Consider the following 26,822-nt stretch of genomic DNA (forward strand, 5'->3'; position numbering starts at 1 on the left):
GGATATGACTGTAAAGATGAAAATCATAAAAAATTTTATAAAAGGAATTGATAAGAAGTTGTTTGAAAAAGAAAAGAGGATTTTAAAAAAAGAAAAAAAAGAAAAAAAGTGAGAGAATGTGATCAAGCAGGAGAGTAGAACAAAACCATACACTAGAGATTTAGGGTATGTTTTGATCTGTTAGAAGAAACTATCTCAAAATTTTAAAGAGAAAACAACTTATATATATATGCGAAAAATAAGGGTAACTACTATTAAGGGGTAGAATATGACTCTAAAAATGAAAAATAAAAATGTTTTTTAAAAAAGGGATTGATAAGATGTTGGTTGAAAAGGGGAAAAAGAAAAATTAAAAAAAAAAAAGACAGTTAAAGAAAAAATTAACTTTGAAAGACTAAAGAATCATGGTAAAAAAGCCATGGATTCTATGTGCAGTATTCCCCGAGCGCTGGAGTTCTGGCGTTCTCATTGATCGGTAAACTTGGTCTTGGCTGGCTGCTGTCGCTGATCTTCTGGGGGAGGGGCCTGTTGCCGTGGTTCCCAAATGTCTTTGCCAGAGGCAGAATTGCCCCGCCCTTGCCCGTCCGGGCTAAGTAATCTGCTCAGGTTTGCTCTCGGGAGCTTTTGTTCCCTGCAAGCTTTCCGTACAACTTTGGAGGTGGAGAGTGAAAATGGCGGCCTCCCGATCTTCGCCTCGGAGGAGCCGAGAACTCGGAGCCCTGCTCCTCAGTGAGCCCCCAGAGAAAAGCGGTCAATCACTCCCGTCTCCCCGGTCTCCGGCCGCACTCCGTGCTCACCCGGCCTGTGACTGAGTGTTTCTATCTCTGGCACCCGACCCCGTGTGGAGTCTCCAAACCCAGCAGATCCCTGCGGTGCGCTCCCGCGCCGCTCCTCCCGGGGAAGGAAGGTGAGTCTCCCCAGATCTGCCGCTTGTTGGGTCCCTGCTGGAGGAGCAGTGGCCCAACTGTGCCGCAGATCACAGTTTATGGCAACCCCGAGCTGAGAGCCTGCGCCTCGGCTCTGTCTCTGCAGACGGCTTCCCCGCTCTGATACCTGGGAGCTCTGCCGCTCTCAGGCACCCCCGGTCTTTCTGTGACCCCGAGGGTCCTGAGACCACACTGTACCACGAGGGTTCCACCCCCCGCTTAGCCACTGGAGCGATGTCCCTCAGCGGAGCCGACTTCTAAAAGTTCCGATTTTGTGCTCCGTGGTTCTATCACTTGCCAGAAGCGGCCGACGGAGGCCCCCTCCCCCGCCATCTATCCTCCCGAATATCACCTCGGATTCACTTCTCCGCATGTCCTACTTTCCAGAAAGTGGTCGCTTTTCTGTTCAGAGAGTTGTTGCTATTCTTTTCTTCGATCTGTTGAGTTTGTAGGTGTTCAGAATGGTTTGATCCCTATCCAGCTGAATTCCTGAGACCGGATGAAATCCAGGTCTCCTACTCCTCCGCCATCTTGCTCCAACCTCCAGTGTATCTCTATTTTTAACATCTTGAGGAGACTCCATACTGTTTTCCAGAGTGGGTGTACCAACTTGCATTCCCACCAACAGTGTAAGCAGGTTTCCCTTTCTCCACATCCTTGCCAACATTTGTTGTTTCCTGTTTTGTAAATTTTTGCCATTCTAAATGGTGTGGTTTTGATTTGTATTTCCCTGATGGCTAGTGATGTTGAACATTTTTTCATGTGTCTGTTAGCCATTCGTATGTCTTTGGAGAAGTGTCTGTTCATGTCTTCTGCCCATTTTTTGACTGGGTTATTTTTTTTTACGATTTTATTTACTTATTTGACAGAGAGACACAGCGATAGAGGGAACACAAGCAGGGGCAGTAGGAGAGGGAGAAGCAGGATTCCTGCTGAGCAGGGAGCCCAATGCGGGGCTCAATCACAGGACCCTGGGATCATGACCAGAGCTGAAGGCAGACGCTTAATGACTGAGCCACCCAGGCACCCCAAGTTATTTGTTTTTTGAGTGTTGAATTTGAGAAGTTCTTTTTTATTTTAATTTTATTATGTTATGTTAATCACCATACATTAGATCATTAGTTTCTGATGGAGTGTTCCATGATTCACTGTTTGCGTATAACTCCCAGTGCTCTGTTCAGTACATGACCTCTTTAATACCGATCACCAGGGTAACCCATCCCCTCACCCCCCTCCCCTCTAGAACCCTCAATTTGTTTCTCAGAGTCCATAGTCTCTCATGGTTCATCTCCCCCTCCAATTCACACCCTTCATTTTTCCCTTCCTGCTATCTTCTTTTTTTTTTTAAACATATAATGTATTATTTGTTTCAGAGGTACAGATCTGTGATTCAACAGTCTTACACAGTTCACAGCGCTCACCATAGCGTTTACCCTCCCGAGTGTCTATCACCCAGCCACCCCATCCCTCCCACTCCCCACCACTCCAGCAACCTTCAGTTTGTTTCCTGAGATTAAGAATTCCTCATTATCAGTAAGGTCATATGATACATGTCTTTCATTGATTGACTTATTTTGCTCAGCATGATTCCCTCCAGTTCCATCCACATTGTTGCAAATGGCACGATTTTATTCCTTTTGATGGCTGCATAATATTCCATTGTGTATATATATATATATATATATATATATATATATATACCACATCTTCTTTATCCGTTCATCTGTTGATGGACATCTTGGCTCTTTCTATAGTTTGGCTATTGTGTACATTGCTGCTATAAACATTGGGGTGCACATGCCCCTTGAGATCCCTACATTTGTATCCTTGGGGTAAATGCCCAGTAGTGTAATTGCTGGGTCGTATGGTAGCTCTATTTTCACCTTTTTGAGGAACCTCCATACTGTTTTCCAGAGTGGCTGCACCAGCTTGCATTCCCACAAACAGTGTAGGAGGGTTCCCCTTTCTCCGCATCCCCGCCAAAATCGGTCATTTCCTGACCTGTTAATTTTAGCCATTCTGACTGGTGTGAGGTGGTATCTCATTGAGGTTTTGATTTGGATTTCCCTGATTCCGAATGATGTTGATCACTTTTTCATGTGTCTGTTGGCCAATCGGATGTCTTCTTTGGAAAAATGTCTGTTCATGTCTTCTGCCCATTTCGTGATTGGATCATTTGTTCTTTGGGTGTTGAGTTTGATAAGTTCTTTATAGATTTGGATAGTAGCCCTTTATCTGATATGTCATTTGCAAATATCTTCTCCCATTCTGTCAGTTGTCTTTTGGTTTTGTTGACTGTTTCTTTTGCTGTGCAAAAGCTTTTTATCTTGATGAAGTCCCAATAGTTCATTTTTGCCCTTGCTTCCCTTGCCTTTGGCAGTGTTTCTAGGAAGAAGTTACTGAGGCTGAGGTGGAAGAGGGTGCTGCCTGTGTTCTCCTCAAGGATTTTGATGGATTCCTGTCTCATATTTAGGTCTTTCATCCATTTTGAGTCTATTTTTGTGTGTGGTGTAAGGAAATGGTCCAGTTTCATTCTTCTGCATGTGGCTGTCCAATTTTCCCAACACCATTTGTTGAAGAGACTGTCTTTTTTCCATTGGACATTCTTTCCTGCTTTGTTGAAGATGAGTTGACCATAGAGTTGATTCTGGGCTCTCTATTCTGTTCCATTGATCTATGTGTCTGTTTTTGTGCCAGTACCATACTGTCTTGATGATTACAACTTTGTAATAGAGCGTGAAATCTGGAATTGTGATGGCACCAGCTTTGCTTTTCTTTTTCAACATTCCTCTGGCTATTCTGGGTCTTTTCTGGTTCCATACAAATTTTAGGATTATTTGTCCCGTTTCTTTGAAAAAAGTGGCTCGTATTTTGATAGGGATTGCATTGAATGAGTAGATTGCTCTAGGTAGCACTGACTGCTTCACAATATTTGTTCTTCCAATCCATGAGCATGGAACATTTTTTCCATTTCTTTGTGTCTTCTTCAATTTCTTTCATGAGTAATTTATAGTTTTCTGAATACAGATTCTTTGCCTCTTTGGTTAGATTTATTCCTAGGTATCTTATGGTTTTGGGTGCAATTGTAGATGGGATCGACTCCTTAATTTCTCTTTCTTCTGTCTTGTTGTTGGTGTATAGGAATGCCACTGATTTCTGTGCATTGATTTTATATCCTGCCACTTTACTGAATTCCTGTATGAGTTCTAGCAGTTTTGGGGTGGAGTCTTTTGGGTTTTCCACATAAAGTATCATATCATCTGCAAAGAGTGAGAGTTTGACTTTTTCTTTGCTGATTTGGATGCCTTGTATTTCTTTTTGTTGTCTGATTGCTGTGGCTAGGACTGCTAATACTGTGTTGAATAACAGTGGTGATAGTGGACATTCCTGCCATGTTCCTGACCTTAGGGGGAAAGCTCTCAGTTTTTCCCCATTGAGAATGATATTCGCTGTGGGTTTTTCATAGATGGCTTTTATGATATTGAGGTATGTACCCTCGATCCCTGTACTCTGAAGAGTTTTGATCAAGAAGCGATACTGTACTTTGCAAATGTTATTTCTGCATCTATTGAGAGGATCATATGGTTCTTGTTCTTTCTTTTATTTATTTATTTTTAAGATTTTATTTATTTATTTGACAGAGAGAGAGAGACAGCGAGAGAGGGAACACAAGCAGGGTGATTGGGAGAGGGAGAAGCAGGCTTCCCGTGGAGCAGGGAGCCCGTTGTGGGGCTTGATCCCAGGACCCTGGGATCATGACCTGAGCCAAAGGCAGACGTTTAACAATTGAGCCACCCAGGCGCCCCTTTTCTTTCTTTTATTAATGTATTATATCAATCGCTTCTCATCCTTTGGCTAAGATCAAGTGTATTAATATATTATATCACATTGATTGATTTGCGGATGTTAAACCAACCTTGTAGCCCAGGGATAAATCCCACTTAGTCGTGGTGAATAATCCTTTTACTGTACTGTTGGATCCTAGTGGTTAGTATTTTGGTGAGAATTTTGGCATCCATGTTCATCAAGGATATTGGTCTATAATTCTCCTTTTTGATGGGGTCTTTGGTTTGGGATCAAGGTAATGGTGGCCTCATAAAATGAGTTTGGAAATTTTCCTTCCATTTCTATTTTTTGGAACAGTTTCAGAAGAATAGGTATTAATTCTTCTTTAAATGTTTGGTAGAATCCCCCTGGGAAGCCATCCTGCCCTGGGCTTTTGTTGGGAGATTTCTGATTACTGCTTCAATTTCCTTAGTGGTTTTAGGTCTGTTCAGGTTTTCTGTTTTTTCCTCGTTCAGTTTTGGTAGTTGATACATCTCTAGGAATGCATCCATTTCTTCCAGTTTATCTAATTTGCTGGCATATAGTTTCTTATAATATGTTCTTATAGTTGTTTGTATTTCTTTGGTGTTGGTTGTGATCTCTCCTCTTTCATTTATGATTTTATTTATTTGGGTCCTTTCTCATTTCTTTTTGATAAGTCTGGCCAGGGGTTCATCAATCTTGTTAATTCTTTCAAAGAACCAGCTCCTAGTTTCGTTGATCTGTTCTACTGTTCTTTGGTTTCTATTTCATTGATTTCTGCTCTGATCTTTATTATTTCTCTCTCCTGCTGGGTTTAGGCTTTATTTGCTGTTCTTTCTCCAGCTCCTTTAGGTGCAGGGTTAGGTTGTGTACTTGAGACCTTTCTTGTTTCTTGAGAAAGTCCTGTATTGCTACATACTTTTAGGACCACCTTTGCTGCATCCCAAAGATTTTGAACAGTTGTATTTTCATTTTCATTGGTTTCCATGAATTTTTTTAATTCTTCTTTGATTTCCTGGTTGACCCATTCATTCTTTAGTAGGACGCTCTTTAGCCTCCATGTATTTGAGTTCTTTCTGACACTCCTCTTGTGATTGATTTCTAGTTTCAAAGCATTTTGGTCTGAAAATATGCAGGGAATGATCCCAGTCTTTTGGTACTGGTTGAGACCTGATTTGTGACCCAGGATGCGATCTATTCTGGAGAATGTTCCATGGGCACTAGAGAAGAATGTGTATTTTGTTGCTTTGGGATGGAATGTTCTGAATATATCTGTGAAGTCCATTTTGTCCAGTGTGTCATTTAAAGTCTTTATTTCCTCGTTGATCTTTTGCTTAGATGATCTGTCCATTTGAGTGAGGGGGGTGTTAAAGTCCCCCACTATTATTGTATTGTTGTTGATGTGTTTCTTTGCTTTTGTTATTAATTGGCTTATATAATTGGCTGCTTCCATGTTAGGGGCATAGAGATTTATAATTGTTAGATCTTGTTGTTGGATAGACCCTTTAAGTATGATATAATGGCCTTCCTCATCTCATTATATTAATTGGTTTAAAATCTAATTTGTCTGATATAAGGATTGCCACCCAGCTTTCTTTTGGTGTCCATTAGCATGGTAAATGGTTTTCTACCCCCTCACTTTCAATCTGGAGGTGTCTTTGGGTCTAAAATGAGTCTCTTGCAGACAGCATATTGATGGGTCTTGTTTTTTTTATCCGATCTGATAGCCTGTGTCTTTTGATTGGGGCATTGAGCCCATTTACATTCAGGGTAACTATTGAAAGATTTGTATTTAGTGCCATTGTATTGCCTGTAAGGTGACTGTTACTGTATAATGTCTGTGTTCCTTTCTGGTCTATGTTACTTTTAGGCTTTCTCTTTGCTTTCAATATTTCTTGTAGCGCTGGTTTCGTGTTTGCAAATTCCTTTAGTTTTTGTTTGTCCTGGAAGCTTTTTATCTCTCCTTCTATTTTCAACAACAACCTAGGTGGATATACTATTCTTGGCTGCATATTTTTCTCATTTAGTGCTCTGAATATATCATGCCAGTTCTTTCTGGCCTGCCAGGTCTCTGTGGATACGTCTGTTGCCAATCTAATGTTTCTACCCTTATAGGTTATAGATCTCTTCTCCTGAGCTGCTTTCAGGATTTTCTCTTTGTCTCTGAGACTCGTAAGTTTTACAATTAGATGTTGGGGTGTTGACCTATTTTTATTGATTTTGAGGGTGGTTCTCAGTGCCTCCTGGATTTTGATGCCTGTTTCCTTCCCCAAATTAGGGAAGCTCTGTGCTGTAATTTGCTCCAATATACCTTCTACTCCTTTCTCTTTCTTCTTCTGGGATCCCAATTATTCTAATGTTGTTTCGTCTTATGGTATCACTTATCTCTCAAATTCTGCCCTCGTGATCCAGTAGTTGTTTATCTCTCTTTTTCTCAGCTTCTTTATTTTCCATCATTTGGTCTTCTATATCACTAATTCTCTCTTCTGCCTCACTTATCCTAGCAGTTAGAGCCTCCAGTTTTGATTGCACCTCATTAATAGCCTTTTTGATTTCGACTTGGTTAGATTTTAGTTGTTTTATTTCTGCAGAAAGGGTTTCTCTAATATCTTCCATTCTTTTTTCAAGCCCAGCTAGTATCTTTAAAATCGTCATTCTGAACTCTAGTTCTGACATTTACTAATATCCATATTGATTAAGTCCCTGGCAGTTGGTACTGCCTCTTGTTCTTTTTTTTGGGGGTGATTTTTTCCATCTTGTCATTTTGTCCAGAGAATAGATAAATGAGAGAACAAAATGCTAACAGGGTAACAACGACCCCAGAAAGATATACACTAAACAAATCAGAAGAGACCTGAAAGCAGGGGAAAAGAAAGGGAAAGAAAGAGAAAAGAAAGAAAAAGAAAAAGAAAAAGATAAAAAACAAACAAACAAACCAAAAACCAGAATATGATCAAATATGATCAGGCTGGTGCATAGATCAGTGCCACACACTAGGTTTTTGGCTTTTTTTGGACTGTTAGAAGAAAGTGCCTCCAAAATTTTAAACAAAGAAAAGCTTATATATGTACAAAATAAGGGTAAATACGATGAAGGGATGGAATATGACTGTAAAGATGAGAATTATAAAAGATTTTATAAAAGGAATTGATAAGAAGTTGGTTGAAAAAAAAAAGAAGAGGATTTAGGGGAAAAAAAAAGAAATAAGGGAGAGAATGTGATCAGGCAGGATATTAGAAGAAAGCCATACACTAGAGATTTAGGGTATGTTTTGGTCTGCTAGATGAAACTGTATCCCAAAATTTTAAAGAGAGAACAACTTATATATATATACCAGAACTAAGGTTAACTACTATGACGGGATAGAATATGACTCTAAAAATGAAAACTAAAAAAGATTTTTTTTAAAAAAGGGATTGATAAGATGTTGTTTGAAAAAGGGAAAAAGTAAAATTCAAAAGAATAAAGAAAAAAATTAAAAAATTAACTTTGAAAGACTAAAAAATCATGGGAAAATAGCCTTGAAGTCTATGTGCAGTATTCCTCTAGCACTGGTGTTCTGCCGTCCTCATTGATCAGTAAACTTGATCTTGGCTGGCTGTTCTTGCTGATCTTCTGGGGGAGGGGCCTGTTGCCGTGGTTCCCAAATGCCTTTACTGGAGGCAGAATTGCACCGCCCTTGGCCGGGCCGGGCTAAGTAATCTGCTCAGGTTTTGTCTCTGGAGCTTTTGTTCCCTGCAAGCTTTCCGTACAGCTTTGGAGGATGAGAGTGAAAATGGCAGCCTCCCAATCTCCACACTAGAGGAGCTGAGAACTTGGGGCCCCACTCATCAGTGGGACCCCAGAGAAAAGCAGCCAGTCACTCCTGTGTCCCTGGTCTCTGGCTGCACTCCGTGCTCACCCAGCCTGTGACCAAGCATTTTCATATCTGGCTCATGACCCCATTTGGAGTCTCCAAACCCAGGAGATCCCTGTGGTGCGCTCCTGCGCTGCTCCTCCCGGGCGAGGAAGGGGAGTCTCCCTGCATCTGCCGCTTGTTGCGTCCTTGCTGGAAGAGCAGTGGCCTGATTGTGCCGCGGATCACGGTTTATGGCAACCCTGAGCGGAGAGCCCATTCCTCGGCTCCGTCTCTGCCACTGTCCTCTCCACTCTGATACCTGGGAGCTCTGCTGCACTCAGGCACCCCCGGTCTTTCTGTGACCCCGAGGGTCCTGAGGCCACACTGTCCCAGTGATGGTTCCACCCCCTCCTTAGCCACTGGAGCGACGTCCCTCAGTGGAGCCGACTTCTACAAGTTCCAATTTTGTCTCTGCTGCTCTATCACTTGCCAGTAGCGGCTGATAGAGGCCCCCTCACCCACCTATCTTCCCGAATATCGCCTCGGATTCACTTCTCTGCACGTCCTACCTTCCAGAAAGTGGTCTCTTTTCTGTTCAGAGAGTTGCTGCTATTCTTTTCTTTGATCTCCTGTTGAGTTCGTAGGTGTTCAGAATGGTTTGATCCCTATCTAGCTGAATTCCTGCGACCAGGCAAATTTAGGTCTCCTACTCCTCTGCCATCTAGCTCCTCCCCCGAGAAGTTCTTTATAGATCTTTGATATCAGCCCTTTATCTCCAATGTCATTTGCAAATATCTTCTCCCCTTCCTTGGGTTTGCCTCTTAGTTTTGTTGACTGTTTCCTTTGCTGTGCTGAAGCTTTTTATCTTGATGAAGTCCCAAAAGTTCATTTTCACTTTGTTTCCCTTGCCTTTGGAAACATGTGTTGTAAGAAGTTACTGTGGCCAATGTTGAAGAGGTTACTGCCTATGTTCTCCTCTAGGATTTTGATGGATTCTTGTCTCACATTTAGGTGTTTCATCCATTTTTGGTTTATCTTTGTGTATGTTTTAAAGGAATGGTCTAGTTTCATTTTTCTATATGTAGCTGTCCAATTTTCCCAGCACCACTTATTGAAGAGACTGTCTTTTTTCCATTGGATAATTTTTTCTGATTTGTCAAAGATTAGTTGGCCATAGAGTTGAGGGTCCATATCTGGGCTCTCTATTCTGTTCCATTGGTCTATGTGTCTGTTTTTATGCCAATACCATGCTGTCTTGGTGATCACAGTTTTGTAATATAGCTTGAAGTCAAGCCACGTGATGCCCCCAGCTTTGTTTTTCTTTTTCATCATTCCCTTGGTGATTCGGGGTCTTTTCTGATTTCTTACAAATTTTAGGATTTTTGTTCCAATTCTTTGAAAAATGCCAATGGCATTTTAATAGGGATGGCATTGAAAGTGTAAATTGCTCTGGGCAGGATAGACATTTTAACAATGTTTATTCTTCCAATCCATGAGCATGGAATGTTTTTCCATCTTTTTTTGTCTTCCTCAATTTTTTCGTAAGTGTTCTGTAGTCTCTAGAGTATAGATCATTTACCTCTTTGGTTGGGTTTATTCCTAGGTATCTTATGGTTTTTGTTGCTATTGTAAATGGAATCAATTCCTTAATTTCTCTTTCTATAGTTACATTGTTAGTGTATAGAAAAGCAACTGATCAGGATGCCTGGGTGGCTCAGTCGGTTAAGCTGCCACCTTCAGTTCAGGTCATGATCCCAGGGTCCTGGGATCAAGTCCTGCATTGGGCTCCCTGCTCAGTGGGGAGCCTGCTTCTCCCTCTCCCTCTGCTGCTCCCCCTGCTTGTGCTTTCTCTGTGAAATAAATAAAATCTGTAGAAAAAAGAAAGAAAAGCCACTGATTTCTGTGCATTGATTTGGTATCCTGCCACATTGTTGAATTGCTCTATGAGTTCTAGTAATTGGGGTGTGGAGTCTTTTGGGTTTTCCACATAAAGATCATGTCATCTGCAAAGAGGGAGAGTTTGACTTCTTCTTTGCCAATTTGGATGCCTTTTATTTCTTTTTGTTGTCTGATTGCTGAGGCTAGGACTTCTAGCACTATGTTAAACAATAGTGGCGAGAGTGGGCATCCCTGTTGTGTTCTTGACCTTAAGGGAAAAGCTCTCAGCCTTTCCCCATTGAGGATGATATTCACTGTGGGCTTTTTCTGAAATGGCTGAAATGGAGAGAGGATATTAAAAATAAGTGCCCTCCTCCTTATCCCTGCCCAAGCTGTGTATAATGGGGAAGAAGTGAAGATAACCCCATGACATTATCAGAGAGCAGTCTGACTTTCCAGTCTCAGAGGCAGTGTTGATGATGGTGATTCTTGGAGGCTAGGAGAGGGAATTACGTGCAAAGGTGGTAGAAAAGTGAGAAGGCAGGTGAATCTCAATGAGGTCCACCACAATGCCTTGCACAAATAGATGAGTTGTCTTCCTAGTCCCTTTCTACTTCTCAGGGCCAACACTCCATCAGAGCCCAAATGACAGGCATTCTGTCTGCCTGCATGTGAGAAAATCACACCCATTTTATTAGATTGCTGTTATTTCTAATGTGGGAGAAGTAATGATGTTCAAATAAGTGGCTTGGGAAACTCAGGGGAGGGTTTGAGTTGAAGGAATACAATAACAAGTATTACCCTTAGACAAGAGAAAGGATGATTTAAATCTTGTGGCCTGCTCTCACCCATGTGGAGTTTGAGTCACTTGTCAGTGTTAATGATCATACCCTCACAAATGGACCTATCTGTATTATTCTTTTGGCCTAGAGCTCTGTACACAGTGGGTGCTTGACACTGGTTGCTGACAGCCTGGTCAGTTTCACCAGGAGGTAGCTCTATGATCTGAACTTCCTTTGTAACCAACTACAATGGATTTGATTCTCCCTCTGGAATAGTGGCTGCAGTCAATGTGTAAACTGATGGTGTACCAGCCTCCTGAGATAAAAGTGATGACAACCATGCTGTGTTTCAGGGGAAACTGAATGCAGTCCTTCCCTGGCCCACTAAGCTATGGTATTTTGTCCTCAGCACTTCTTTACCTATGAATTAACCAGGAAGGATTGTACCTAAAAAGAAAGTTATCTGGTAATACGCAGTTATAAGCATTGTATCATATAATTATTTCAATTTCTTTTTTATTGGCTTGTCACAATTTTATGTAGAGTATCAAATTAGGTTTTGAGTATTTGCAGTGCAGTAGCTCAAGATTGATAGATGGAAGTCTGATAATCCACAAACGTGACCCAGCACAATATTGTCCTAATTTGCTTTGTGAGGATTAATTCAACTCTTCTCTGCTTTCATGACAGTGAATATACAGTGTGGTACAAATAATGCCATGTAAACAAATTCTGAGCTTCCTTAATCTTTGCAAATGTCTTGAGTTGACCTTTTCTCTGAGTGTCCTTTAGTGGGTTCTAAGATAGAGCCCAAAAGCATGTGTGAAAACCATGGAAGAAAGAAGACTCCAACCCAAAACAGTAGTCCATTGGACCCATTGTTCATTCCAGGAGTTCCATTTTTCTATGGTATTTTAAATAGAATGATGGCTTGTTGGTAGTTTTACCTAGTTGGCCACAATTACTAAAATACCAGAAGTAAAATTCTACTGCAATGAAATATATCATACCAAACCTTCCCATGTTTAATATGACTCCGAAATTTATTCCAGCAAATGTTAAGTAGTAATGGTGTCAACAGAAGAAATTTGGATTGCTAGTTTGGCTGTGGTTTCAAATATCACCTAAGAAATACTCTCTTATTAGGCTTCACAACCTTTCTCAGAGCAGTAGTTTGGGGCAGGATCACATTGAAAAGCTAAGAAAAGCCAGCCCTGAAAACTTCTCCCCACACAAAAACATTAAGAATGTTACTCACAGCTTCTGGGGTTTATAGGTCTTTTGAAGTTTAACCACTAGAGGGCCATGTTATTTTCTCTCATAGATGAAAGCCAGAAGACAGTAATGATGGCTTCATTATAGCCAGAGATTTTTATTTTTAAAAAAAATTTAAAAGATTTTATTTATTTATCTGAGAGAGAGAGAGAGTGCGCACGAGAGAGAGAGCATGATCAGGGGAAGGGGCAGAGGGAGAGGGAGAAGCAGACTCCCCGCTGAGCACAGAGCCTGATGTGGGGCTCATACCAGGATGCTGGGATCAAGACCCGAGCCAAAGGCAGATGCTTAGCCAACTGAGTCACCCAGGTGCCCCATCCAGAGATTTTTAAACATTTAAAATTTTTCCAAAATAGAAGTGGTAAACTCTGAGATAATGCAATGAAAGGAACAGGCACCATGTAAGAAATCTCTTCTTTCTCCCACCCCTTCCCAATGTTTCTTAGTTTAGTAGCCAGTGTTCTATTTAAGTGTTTTAGTACTCTCCTGTTTTATGAGCATCCTGTTAATTAGCCATGTGGTTTCTATAAAATTGTTCCCATAGCATTGGTGGTAGCTATTTGTGGTTGCCAGAAAACCCAGACTTTTATAAAATATTCTTACACAAAGAAAGGGCAAAGTAGTAAGTACTGGATAATGTGTGGTCATGGGGAAACTGAGACTGACAATAAGAATTAATAGAAAGGGGTTCAAGATCCCAATCCTAATTTAGTGTAATGGGACTGAATAATTGTAAGATGCCTTATAAAAACAACATGTTGTGAAGTGGTATCACAATTTAAAGCTTTGTCCTGGTAGATCAGAGATTTAGTTCCTATGAAAATACTGAAATTATTTTAGGTATAATTTTATAAAGACCTGGATCCATTTTCCCCCCTTCTTTTGGCTTTGATGAAACCCTTTTGGCCATATTGCATAGTTGTGAAGGGTGATTGTGGATTCCAATGTAAAAGAAGAGAAGTAAAATGTTTGAAAATAAAAGAAGGAAGGTTACTTTAGAATCTAAAGTTTAGATATTTGAGATGGCCCATGAGAATGCTTAAAGGTGGGGAAGGAAGGACCATGCCCAAAATGAGTCAAAAGAAGGCAGGCTTGAAACAAAGGCTGAACTTGAGCATGGCAGAATGGGTTTTGGGCAGTGTGAGAGTCATCTGATCTTGGATGCTGCTCTGAATGCTACTCAGCAACCTTTCATATGTCTCTAGATAACCTTCTGTCAACTCCTATAGCAAATGGATTTCTACCTTCTCTGAATCAAAAGCAAATTCTCCTGCTGGGAGGCAGTAGAGTATCAAACTGAAAAGCCTGGACCTTGGATCAATTCCCAGTTCCACCGTTACTATGTGAACTTGGGACATTTTTTTTGATTACTCTGTGCTTTAGTTTCTTATCCTGTAAAATGGGGATACTAGTTATATTCATGTGCTAGAGTTATTAGGAAGATTAAATGAGTTAATGTCTCAAGACATTAACTCAACATATATTAAGCACATGTTAGCTATTGTTACTATAACTCCATTAGCCCTTTGTTTTTAGTCAGAATAATGGGTTCTAATAGTTCACCTAAGAGATTGTGAATTCATTGAAGGCAGAGGCAGTAACTTAATGTTTATGGTTATTGTAACATGTAGCATAGTGTCTGGAAGGGAGTAGGCACACACATACAGAAAACTGACAAATGAATTCTGAAACATTTTCAGCAAACAATGGTTTTAGGTTTAAATGTCATTTATTTAGCACATTTCATTAAACTCAACTCCTATCCCCTATGTATTAACAAACCTTTTTATGATGATTGAAAATCTCATGTTAAATATCAGTTCCATGTACATCACATATGTCTGTGTGTAGGAGCTGTGTATTTTCAATTGGCTATGCTCAGACTTGGGGAGCTAAGAGTGATATCCCCTGCCCCCTACCAGTTCTTTTTACATTTCATGGTTCAAGTTGTGAAGCTGAGGGTACACCTTCTGCATTTTTCCTGGTCACGTCAAATTCCATCAATACCTTTCCATCTGGCATAGGTCTATGGTGGTGTGGGACAGGAAAAAAAATTCTATTCATCTTCTTTTCCTGTCCAGGCAATTATTGACCTTCTTTCAATCCTTCTCTTTGATGGTATTTAACCTTGTCTACCACATGGTTCGCTGTCTGATTTCTGATTTTTTAACAGGCACTTAGTACTGCTGCTTCTCAACAACACTTTTGGCACTTCAGAGATTGCCAAGTTAGTTCAGCTTTTTCCTAATTTGGACTTTTAACAGCCTTTATTTTAGAGTTTGCTAGAATTGTGGCTCTGTACACAATTTCAGTAAATTTAATTCAACAAACCAACCATAAATGCTTGAATTTCGTCAAGTAAGCTTTTTTCTTTCTCCTTTTTAAAAAGTCCACCTCCTGAGCAGTAGTCAATTAGATTGAGTTTTGAGCCAGGTTGTTTTTTGGGGGTGTGTGAGACGGGGTCAGGTGGTGTGTTATGCTAAAGAACAGAGAGAGCCCTGTGAATGCTTACACAGATGAAAGATATTTTTAGATTATTTTATTTTATTTTATTTTTTATTTTTATTTTATTTTAGGGTCTTATCCAAACTTCTATTGCTGAGACTATTTTTTTAAATGTTTGTATCCCTTGCAAACAATGAATCATGGAACACTACATCAAAAACTAATGATGTAATGTATGGTGACTAACATAACATAATAAAAAAAAGTTTGTATCCCTTTCTTAAATCCATAATTGTCCATGAGTAAATGAAAATACACTTGACTCCTCAAAGATACATTTGATATAGTATTAGTGGTGTCCTAGGCTGGGCAAATGATTTTTGTACTAAGACTTATAATCAGAGTTCACTGGCCTATTTAGATTCATTGTTTACAAATATAGTAATAATAACCATATATCTATTGAGTATGATGTACTAGACTATGCTAGATGCTTTATGTGTGTTGTCTTATTTAATCCTCACAACTATCCTAGAAATTAGTTATAACTATAATCCCCATTTTACAGATAAGGAAACTGAGTAGTTAAATAACTTTCCTGAGGCTATACAGCTAAAAGTCATCATACTTAGTATGAAATATAGATATGCAAATTTGCATTAAGTTAATTGGTCTTCCACATTGTAAATGTTAGCCATTACTTGTGCTTTGGATGAATAGCACTTTCTCTCCACTTCTATTGTTTTGCTCTTTATAAAATGAACACACACACACACACACACACGTAAACAGGCAGCTCTCCCTCATGGTCATTTACTACAATGTCTCCCTCATTTTAGTTCTTGGGTTTTATCTTTTTTTACTTCCACTGGCTTTGATACTGGAATGACTCACAGACTTTGGATCCTTTGCACAGCATGGACTTTGGGGTCTAATTTTTTAAGGCATCTCTGACTCTGGCCATAACCAGTTCTTACTCCACAAAGTATGTCCTGCTCTCTATATATTCTCATGGCTTTTTACCCATTGGTCAGCACCTACTTTGACTTTTATCTTCCAAAATAATGACTTGATTGAGTCCTAAGTCATTATGTACCAGAGAAAGGATATTCAGAAGGTTAGCCTCTCTGCTTTTGCCCACACAGAGGAAAAAAAGGATTCCTTAGCTGGAGCACAAGTAGAATGAGTACCAGAGGAAGGGATACTGTCTTCTGAGGACCTTTCCCTTTTGGTAAATTGTCATTGCTCCAGAGTACATCCTCTCCCCTTTACAAGACTGTCTTGAAACAATCCTGTGAGCTGAGGCCAACCATATACATGCAGCATGTCCAGAAAATGCTGTAATTGTATGGTTAACTATGTATTATATTTTGCATCAAATCTGATATTTAGGTTTAACACATCAGCCTTCCATAGTGTTTCATAAAGAGAACTGTGACTTTCAGGTACTCTGCCACCTGAAAAAAATGATAACACCAGTCTTATAAGTAGAACCCTAGCAGAAAGCTGGGGTAAGGATAATATGACACAAGACAGAAATGTTTTGATGGGTATAAAGGAAAAGTCTAGACTATAGACAATACTGAACAAATCTAAATGGGGCACCATAGTGTGGGGCTTTAAGTACCGGAAACATGAAGCCACTGAGTATCTGGAGTTAGAGCAGAGGATTAACAAAGCCTAAATCTTTATCCACTTATGATTTAGTCTTGGTCTATCAGCTTCAAGACAATGTTTTAGGGGTGAGGCAACCAGGCAGCAAACACCTCCAGACATGGTATGAACAGAACTGAATGTCTGCCATGGGGAAATGGTCTAATGGCTGCCTTCTTGATCTCTGGCTCTGTGTTTTTTTCAAAACAGGTCACCTACCTCATTACTTGTCTCCCTCTTAAAAATGGGACTTAACACAGTATGTTTTATTAAGCGGGGACATTATCCCAGCTTGTGCTATCATGACCACCATTTCCCCTTCAAAGAAGGTAGTGACTTTATTAATGCAGATCCTTTATGAAAACTTAATGAGGCTATCTATCAAGAGTGATGTAATAAATTTGCTTACCCACTGAATTAGTATGGGCCCTCTGTGTGTTACTTATTAATACGCTTTTGTTGTGGGCTTTACTTCCTTTAAAAGCATATATGTTAGAAAATGGACAGAATGGCCCCCAAGAATGGAATGGCTACACTAAAGCAGAGTAAATGCCTTTGGGATTTTTTAAGGCATCATGTTAAACCTGATAATTGTGAGTGCTGGTGGAGAGCTGAAGGAAGACAGAAAACATGCTGGTAAAAAGGAAGAGAAAGGCACAGAGACAAGCCATAGACATAGATCCCCAAGTAGAACCACAGGCAAATCCTGCCTCAGATTCATGCTCTATAACCTAATCATGATCAAGTGTAAACTCTCTTTACTAGGGATAGGGTTAACCTCCTGATAGTGAGGAGGTAAAATTTATGTCCCAAGACCATTCACAAAATTTGATCTCCTTGTGTCCCTAACTCAACCATCTTTTAAATTTTATCTTAGTAGCTGCCTGTGGCTTCCCTTGATGATGGATGCCTCTCTAACTCTTGCCTTCCTACACGGCTTCTCATGTTTAGTCTCTGTCACTTCTTTCTTATGTACTAGAACCTCCATGTCTCTGGAGGTTCTCTGCTTTCAGGGCCTAGGCTTTGGTGATCCTTATCTATTTTTAGTCTTTGGGAAATAATAATTTAATGTACAGCTTTTTCTCCTTTTAATATGTTTATTTCAAAGGTTTTCTAGAAATCCAATGATTTACCCAAAGATTTGGATCTTGTTTATATTTGATGCAATATTCTAGAGTCAAGGTATTGTAACTTAAATGAGTAGACCTGTCTGTAAGCATGTTGAGGTTTTATTTGCATGGTCAGTTGGGGGAAGGAGAGGAAACTAGCAATATGTCAAGGCTCATCTAGGGAGTAGCATCAGTATCTAAATGGAGGATGAGGGGAAGCTGATGGGTAAAGAAGAACAGGAATCTCAAGGATGGGGTCATATTTCAGATATCAATCTATGTTAGAATACTACACAGGCCAGTCATTGGAGCCATGGAAGGTAAGGGTGTTGGGAAGAGGTAGAAGTCAATCAGGGCCCCAGCCAAGTGGCCTGAGGTTCAGACAGGAGTCCTAAGGGAGAAATGCCACTTAAACATAAAGCAAGGCACGGGACTAATTTTATAAATTGTGCCCAAATTGTCAGGATATGGCTGCAGCTCACTCTAAGCACACCAGATTCCAGGTTTCTGGTTGTCAGATTAATTTCAGGTCCTACTTCCTGATAAGGTGGTCACTCCAATTGTGATATTACTTTAGACTTGATTGCCTTCAGAAAGTAGACAGGCTGAATTACAGGTATGGAAAAAGCACGGGCTGCAACGTGGAGTTTTTAGCAAAGCCCCCAACACCACAACTACATCTTATGTCAGTCAACTATTTATTCTACAGACATTTATCAAGCACCTGCCATGTACAAAAGACTGTGTGAGGCATCAAAATCCTGACTGTTCAGCTTATAACAAGGATAAGCCTGATCTCAGCAGGTAAGTTTCACTGATTGCCTGCAGGGGTACCTCTGTTCCTTTTTTCTGTCTATACCATGAGGCTGATTCAGTATAAAAAGTATTTGCAGGCATCAGGGTATCTGGGTTCTTGTTCTAGCTCTACCATTCTCTGGCTATCATCTTGAGTGAATCATATCTCTCCTTAAATTTTTTTCTTTTGCCTTGAAATCGTTAAGGCTTTTCTTCTATCTTGATTGATCTTTGGTCACATGACTTTTTGGCCATAATTCATTCATTTATTCATTCACTCACTAAATATCAGATTTGAAAGGGGAGGACATGGAATATAAAGTGAAGACTGTGAGCAAAAGTGTTTCCTCTTATGGCTTTCATTTCCTGAGTATCCTTTGAAGGTTAAATCTCAAGATTGTGAAACTCAGGAATGAAAAACACAGAAATACCTGAATTAAAGCCACAGAAATCAGGGGCTTAGTAAAACAAAGGGAGGAAACCTTTGTGATAATTTATTGTTCTTCCACCTAAAGAATAGTTGCTACCTCTAACAAGTCATGTCTTAACGAATGCAGTGGGTGCTCACCAAACACAATGCTAATTAAATGTCCTGTGGAAAACTGAATGCATAGTAGACAGCTACTTAGACAATAAAGACTAATATTCACAGCCAACACAAAATGGTCTTTATAGCCAGGAAAGTACAATGCGGAGTGAGGTAGAAGGTAAACTGAAGAGATACTGTGCTGGTCAAGATACTGTGCTTTTCAGCTGGCTGAAAAGAGGGGCAAAAGAATGGAAACAGGTATGCTTAGCTCCTGAGAAAACTGTATGATTTCAGGCCTTTTTTTCTTCTTCTTTTTTAACCTCCCTTGGTCTTCTGTGTGCTGCTGGTATGTAGGTATAGGAGAGGGGAGAGATTTACTAATTTAAATGTTTAAAAGTTCCACTCTCTGAGAAGCAGGTAGAATTTATCTTTGCTCTCTTCTAACAGCTCTCTCTCCAGTTCAGTGGTTCTCAGGCAGAGGGTGCTTTGCTCCTCAGGGGGCATTTGCTTATGTCTGAAGACATTTGTGGTTGTTACAACTGGGCGTTTGGGGTGGGGGGTTGTGTTACTGATATCTACTGGTAGAGACAAGGAATGCTACTAAACATGCTGTAATGCACAGGACAGATACCCTATAATAAAGAATTATCCAGCCCCAAATTTCAATAGTGCTGGGGCTGAGAAACCTTGCTTAGGTTATTCATTCATGAAGTCATTCAGAGCACCTCCTATGTTCCAGGTACTATGCTAGGTGCTGGGGATATAGTGATAAAACAAACATGGTGCCTGCTCTCATGAAATTTACAATGGAGGAGACAGAAAATAAACAAGCAGTAATAAGTTCCTTTTATTTATTGCCACAATTCCCCGTGACTATTCATACAACAGACATTGATTAAACAACTACTCCAAGCCAGATATCTTATTGAGGAAGTGATGATGCTTAAGCCAGATATTATCCCTGTTCTAATAAACCTTAGTCTAGTGGGAAAAAACTGACATGGAACTAAACAATTGCAGCACTAGATAATAGCTTTAATAGAGGTGTGGCCAAAGTGCTATAGGAACATAGATTGTAAGTGTGCAGCCTCTCCTGGAAGTGATGATACCAGTAAAAGCTCTTTGGAAAATATGTTCTTACCACTGGGTCTTGAAGAAATATTTTGAGTTCACTGGAAAGAGCTGAGAAAGGCATTTCTGATAAGGATACCAACATGAACAAAGTCATGGAGGGTGAACACTCATTGCCATTGGTGAAATAGCCATGGCATGTTGTGTCTAGACTATAGCATACCTGAACGAGAGTGGCTCAGATGAAGCTGAAGAGGCAAGCAGAAGCCATAACAAGGAGGGCCTTGTGGGATATGTTAAGGCTCTTGAATTTTCTTTCAGAGGCAGTGGGGAACTGTTGAAATTTTATAAGCAGGATAAGGACATGGTCACACTGCTGCTCTAGTTGAGCAGGACTTAATAAGTCCATCCTATAGCTACTACTATCACAATTAAATTTCTCTTACTGTGGTTTCTCCTACAGTCCCCCCACTCTCCACCAAGGCTATTTTCTATCACTGATGTCTCATTGTTCACTGTAACAGCTTTCAACCCCACCAAGAAATTGGGTGCCTAACATGAGCCTGGACCCCATACAGGGATAGGTTTGCATTCCCCATTGATTTGGTTCTCCTGATGTCATAGACTATTGTGTTTGGAAAAGACCTTAGAGAAGGGCAAGATGAAGGGCCTGGTATTTAGTGACTGCTTATTATGCACCTGTAACTATGGCTACTTTATTTCCCATATATCTCTAGTGCTTAATGCTCAGCAGAAACTCAATAAATGTTGTCATCACCATCATGATCACATTGTCTCATGTATTTCTCACAATTCTTTGAACTAGATGTTACTGTTATTTCCATTTTCTATATGGGAAAACTGAGAGCTAGAGCTCAAAGTACTTCTGAAACAAGGGATTTCTATTAGGTGGGTAGGCAAATGTTTACTGTAGTAACAAAGGAATACAAAAACATGTGAGGAATAACATGTCTTTGCCAGTATATATTCATTGATGTTTTTGGATCCAAGCACTGTTGTCTTTCGAGAGGGATCTTGCTAATTTAAGATTTTGATTTTATTTGGTTCAGGAAGGACTTCAGAAGGAAATGGCTGAAGTCAATTTTGGTGCCAACCTACTTCATGGTTAAACTCTAACCAGTGTTTTTCAAACTTTCAACTGTGGCGCACAGTGAGACATATATTTTCTATTGTGATCTAATGTACATATATCTAACTGAAACAAAAGTTTTACCCAACAAAGCTTAACTTTATGCGACACATTGTTAGATTTTCCATAGAATATATTCTATTATTTTCCATTGCATTCCATTAAAAAATGCTAGTTCTGACACACAGTTTAAAAAAAACTACTGCTTAAACTATCTTGTATCTGTTCTACATAAGGCTTGGAATCCAAAGGGGCCTCATCTGGATAGGCACTTATCAATTCTGGGTACAGGGACCATGTTGCCTACAAAACCTAGCTGGGGTCCTGAGCTCCTCTTTGGGCAGTATCTGGTCCACCAGAACATCTCACCAACTCAGGTAAGAAGCTCAAGTAAGCACAGGAAACACATGCAAACTCACATTAAAGCAGCATGAACATATGAAAGTGCATATGAATCCTCATGCAATAAATAATTATGCTCAACTCAGATACCATCTCAGGGGTATACCTATCAAATGAAGCTTTAAGGAATGAGATCAAACCAAAAAGATATGACTGAAAGGTAGGCACAGTTGTAGATCAGTCACTGCCTATTCTCTCTTTTGGCATAAATCGGGATTAGTACTTAAAAACAAGGAAGAACTGTTTTGGCCACTACTTCTTCCACTCTCTTGGTCTCTAGGCTTCTGTTCCCTCTGTATCCTGCCCCATGCGAGAATCTTACAGCCATGCTTTGTTTTTTTGAACATCCCATTACTAGGAGTAGAATGTATACTAGGCTCACTACAGTCAACCAAAACTTTCACAGATTTCAAGGCCTTGCTCCAGATCATATATTACATTGTAAACAGTATAAGTCTTGTATGCACAGAGGAAGGCTTTATTAGGCCTCAGGATATTTCCATTTTTGTAGTACTCTGAATGCTGTGAAGTGTGTGATAGTTTCTTTTTGTATTCCCAGAGTTACTTCTAGTAACAAAACCCTTGGTTATGAAGCTCCATAATTTGAAGGTTGATGATTAAAAGGCAAAACACCAAAGCCTTTATAAGTCATGTGAAACAGTTTGCTTTTTATTTTAATTTTATTTTTTAAAGATTTTATTTATTCATTTGAGAGAGAGAACAGAGGGAGAGTGAGAGGGAGAAGCAGACTCCCCGCTGAGCCGAGAGCCCGATGCAGGGCTCAATCCCAGAACCCTGAGATCATGACCTGAGCCAAAGGCAGATGCTTAACTGACTGAGCCACCCAGGCATCCCAACAGTTTGCTTTTTAATTTTATGACAGAAATATATTGGTGTACAGCTTCCCTTTGTGCATCTCCACTTCCTACTTCAGTCTTTCCCTTCAGCTGAAGGACATTTTTCAACATACGTAAGTGGGAATGTTCTCTTTCTGAACCATTTTTTTTTTCCACTGAGAGATAGACTTGTCTGCCTATCCACCCCCATCCCATAGGCTCCCTCTGCCATTTTGCTGAATAGCCAACCTCTCCCATTATCCAAACAAGAAAGGAACTGATGCCATTCTTTAGACTCTGGGATTAATTGAGAAATTTATCTATTGCAAAGTATCTCCTTGCCTATAAGCATTCGTAGTTTAAGCTTTTCATTCCACAATGAGCTTTGATGTTTATAAAGGGATTTCAGGCTTCAGCAAGCAATATGGAAATTTTTGGGTGGCTCAAGAGGACCCCTAAGATCTTAATAGACGTTTAGTCCTGTGAAATTGAAGGCAAATCTTAGACTTTTTGAGGTTAGAGGAGAGAGAGGAAGAATGGCTCGTGACTGATCCTCATCTATTCACCACCTCTCCCCCTCCACTCTATCCCTTCCCCTGGCACATTGCTCTTCTAAGAAAGATAAGCCCATGTTGGTTCTGCTGAGGTTACTGAGGCCTGGACTTGATAGGAAGCAGGAGTGGTGGGGGGAATTCATTCTTCCTGATTTTCTCCAAAATCAGAAGCCCACTGTGTCCTAGCAAAGATCTGCCAGAGCACCCCTCCCCTTGCTCCCTGCCAGAGCACTAAACTTAAACCCACTTCTCCTTCACATTTGTATATATTTTCTGACACTAGTTTTATTTCCCACTTATTGCTTTCTTTATTTCTGACAGAGAGGGATGTATGTTATGCTTCTTATTGTCATTTCTACCTTTGGTTGCTGTTGTTGACAAGGAAGGCCTTTTCACTTTGGTAATTTCTTTTATTCCATGCATGTTTCCTTAATGCTTGATGGCAGATTGCTGGCGTCAGTGGGCTGCCTATTAGATGTTAGATGGTTTTGTAGCCCAGTCAACTTTCATTAACCCTATCTTCAAGAGGCAGAGGTTTTGTCTAACAGCCTAAGATGTTCTGTTTTTAATATTCTTTCATCATTTTCTCTGTGCCAGTTACTATGCTAGTGATTTACATGCATTAGATCACTTAATCCTCACAGCAACCCTATGAGAACAGGTTCAGTTATTATCATCCTGTTTTGAATTTGAGGGAACTCAGAGGGTTAAAGATCATGCCCAAGGTCATACAGAAAATTTGACTCCTAAATCTAGTATGACTGGACATATGTAGGAGCAGATATAAGGAATGATTGTATTTAGTCATTAAAGTAGTGATTTAAAATAGATGTATCTCTGGCCCAGGTCTTATACTTTTATGTGTAAGCCCTCAGATAATACATAGGTTGGGATTGATGGCATATTAAGTGGTTTTGCTTATGGGTTATATCTGAGGAGATAGTAAAGGTCCTCACCTTTTGATTTACAAAAATCATACTAGAAAACTTAATTAATGCTAATGGGATGTGTTGTTGCTTGTAGTGAGGCTAGGACTTTGAGCAGTGTTTTGCCCAATAGCCAGAGATAGGCTGCCCTAAGCTATCTGCATACTAATACCTGCTCCCTCTGGTGGGAGTTTTCCAAGCCTTTCTCATCTGATGTCTTCAACCCTAATGATTCTGCCAAGCTCAATTTCTGATCCATTCCTGACAAATAGTGCAAAAAATTTCCTGTGTATGTGTTATGCCCCATTCACATGTCATTGACCTAGGCTCCTTCTTCCTATCACCAGGTGTGCCCACTGCAGACCTTATGATTTCTGACTAGTTCCCTAGCTACCCTGCTAGAACTTGCATTCTCTAAATTCCACCTCACTTTGTGACCCTTACTGCTTACCTAGTCCAGGTGTTATCCCTTTCCTCTTGGGAGACAAAACCTGTCACTCAACTGCTAGTTTCTTAGAATCTTTTTTTCAAACTGCCTGGAGCCATGATTCCTATTGCTGTGTGCTTGACTTTGGGTATTGCCATTGTATGGAGAGTTCTAATGTGCACCATTCTGTAGACCTCACCTTCTATCCTTTCCAAGATAACAACTATAGCCCACATCAAACTGAAGTTTGAAAATTTATTGGACTAGTAAGCACCCTCCTACTCCACAACCACAGTTTATGGACTAAGCCACATAGCCACGTCATTTCCTTTTTCTCCAATTTAACCTATTCCAGCCTTCTCTGCTTTCTCACTGATCCTGGCATATCTGGTGTCCAAATTTTCCAAAATGGACGTTGCTGGTTGAATTCAAATATTCACTTCTTTAGCACTGTGCTATATACAACTTACCTAAAGGACAAGAAGGTTTCCCTACATCAAAAACAATGTAAGGCTGTGAAATAAAACAATTTATCTCCTAAAGCTCAATTGCCTAGTTTCTGTTGCAAATGCAGAATAGGATGGAGAAATAACCCAGATTCCTTTGTTTCCTCTGACTTCTAAGCAGCACATTAGTATGACTAGTTAGTTCTTTCCAGTTTATGCCATCAACATTGTAAATTCAGTAGCTTAAGTCTCACAGTGATTTTGGTATAAGCCTTTAATCTTAGTAATGATTCCTTGATCAGCTGTGTCCCTTCCAATTCAGAGGTCATTAGAGGTCCCTGTTGAGAACTCCCCAGCTGTTCCAGTTCAGTTCATGTATATTTATTTACATGGCTTTTGAACCACATTTGGGTATGCAGGAGCACAGCTCCTTTTAGAGGTTAGTGTTCCAGACCATTTCATGAAAGTGCAACCAGAGCTGGGAGAAAACCAAACCCAAGGCACAGTGTGTCTGTGGTGCTTGAGATGTGACTGACATCTTGCTTTTAACTACCCTAGGGTTAATAACAGGTCTGCCAGAGCCTCTTTATTACTTTCAAATAGGCCAGTTGGAAACAAAAACCATTTTCCAGGTAGGATATCGTTTTGTTGACAAAGACAAGACATTGAGACAGGGAAATCAAAATGACCCACTGAAAAGTGAAAATTCAGTCAAACTGTTCATTTGGCATTGCTGAGGCCAGGACAAAATGTACTAGCTTGAAGTATCAGGCTAAAAGGGTTTGCATGTGTAGACATGAGTAAAAAGACTTCATAGTGATTAGTTTCATGTCATAGCCGATCAGTGCAGAAAAATAACCATTTGGGAAGAACTTGTGAAAAACTGGCATCAAATGACACCTAAGTGGATTTTAAGGATTAATGTGTTTCTCTTAGGAACTTAAAAGTATGTAGCTATGAACTTCTAGAGGTGAAAAGGACATTAGAGATAACCTGAATTGGTCTCCTAAATTTACAGATGGCAAAACTGAGAGAACAAGAGAAGGAAAACTGCTTGCCAAAATTCACATAGCAAGTCAGTGGCAGAGTGAAGATGAAACTCCAGGCAGTGATTAAAGTATTGGGGTATCCCTCCACCATTTTAAAACTATAGATACATAGGTGGCAAATTTCACATTGCTACTCCAAATTATGGAAGCAGTAGAGTAGTTGAAAGAGCAAAGCTTTAAAGTCATGCAGGCATGGGTTAGAAGCTCTGCTTTATTGCTTAATAGCTATGTGAACTTGGTTAAATTGTTTAATCTCTCTGAGACTCAGTTTCTGCACTTGTGAAATAGAGATAAGGGTACCTACCTCAAAAAGTACTTCTGAGATTAAATGTGGTAACACATGTAAATTTCCCTGTGTGATGCATAGGCAGTGATACCAAATGGCAGCTGCAGCTGTTGATGTTATTTCTAAAGGTATTTTGGGAAATAGGTTTCCTTGTGTTAGGACCCTTTTATTATGTCATTAAATACTGGACTGGGGGGTCAGAAGCAGGCAAAAATCTTCAAGCCTCTATCAGTTGAGGCTAGAACCCAAATGATGATAAAGCTGCTCTGTGATTATATTGTTTTGCAGGGAAGAAATATAATTTGATTTACAAAAATTCAATTTAGGGAACTCTTCTGGAACCTACTTTCATAAAGCAAGGCACATCTGCACAGCAGTAACAACAACAGAAGCACTTCTGTTGAAAAAGTGTCTTCTGGAAATGTGGAAAGAATGTACACAATCTTAGCACTCCAGCTGGGTAGCAAATTTCAGGATATTTCCTGAACAAAGGCTAGTAAGCATGAGGTGTGTCATGTTTGATCATTAGGTAGTTCGGCTGGAATAAAAAACATACACCAAGACAGCAAGAGCCGTCAGATATTCTGTGCAGTGCTTGCAGGATAGGAGTTCTTTTATTTGCTTTTTCATATTCTCAC

The sequence above is a fragment of the Phoca vitulina genome, unplaced genomic scaffold (assembly GCF_004348235.1).
Source record: "Phoca vitulina isolate PV1807 unplaced genomic scaffold, GSC_HSeal_1.0 scaffold39, whole genome shotgun sequence".
NCBI classification, from domain to species: Eukaryota; Metazoa; Chordata; class Mammalia; order Carnivora; family Phocidae; genus Phoca; species Phoca vitulina.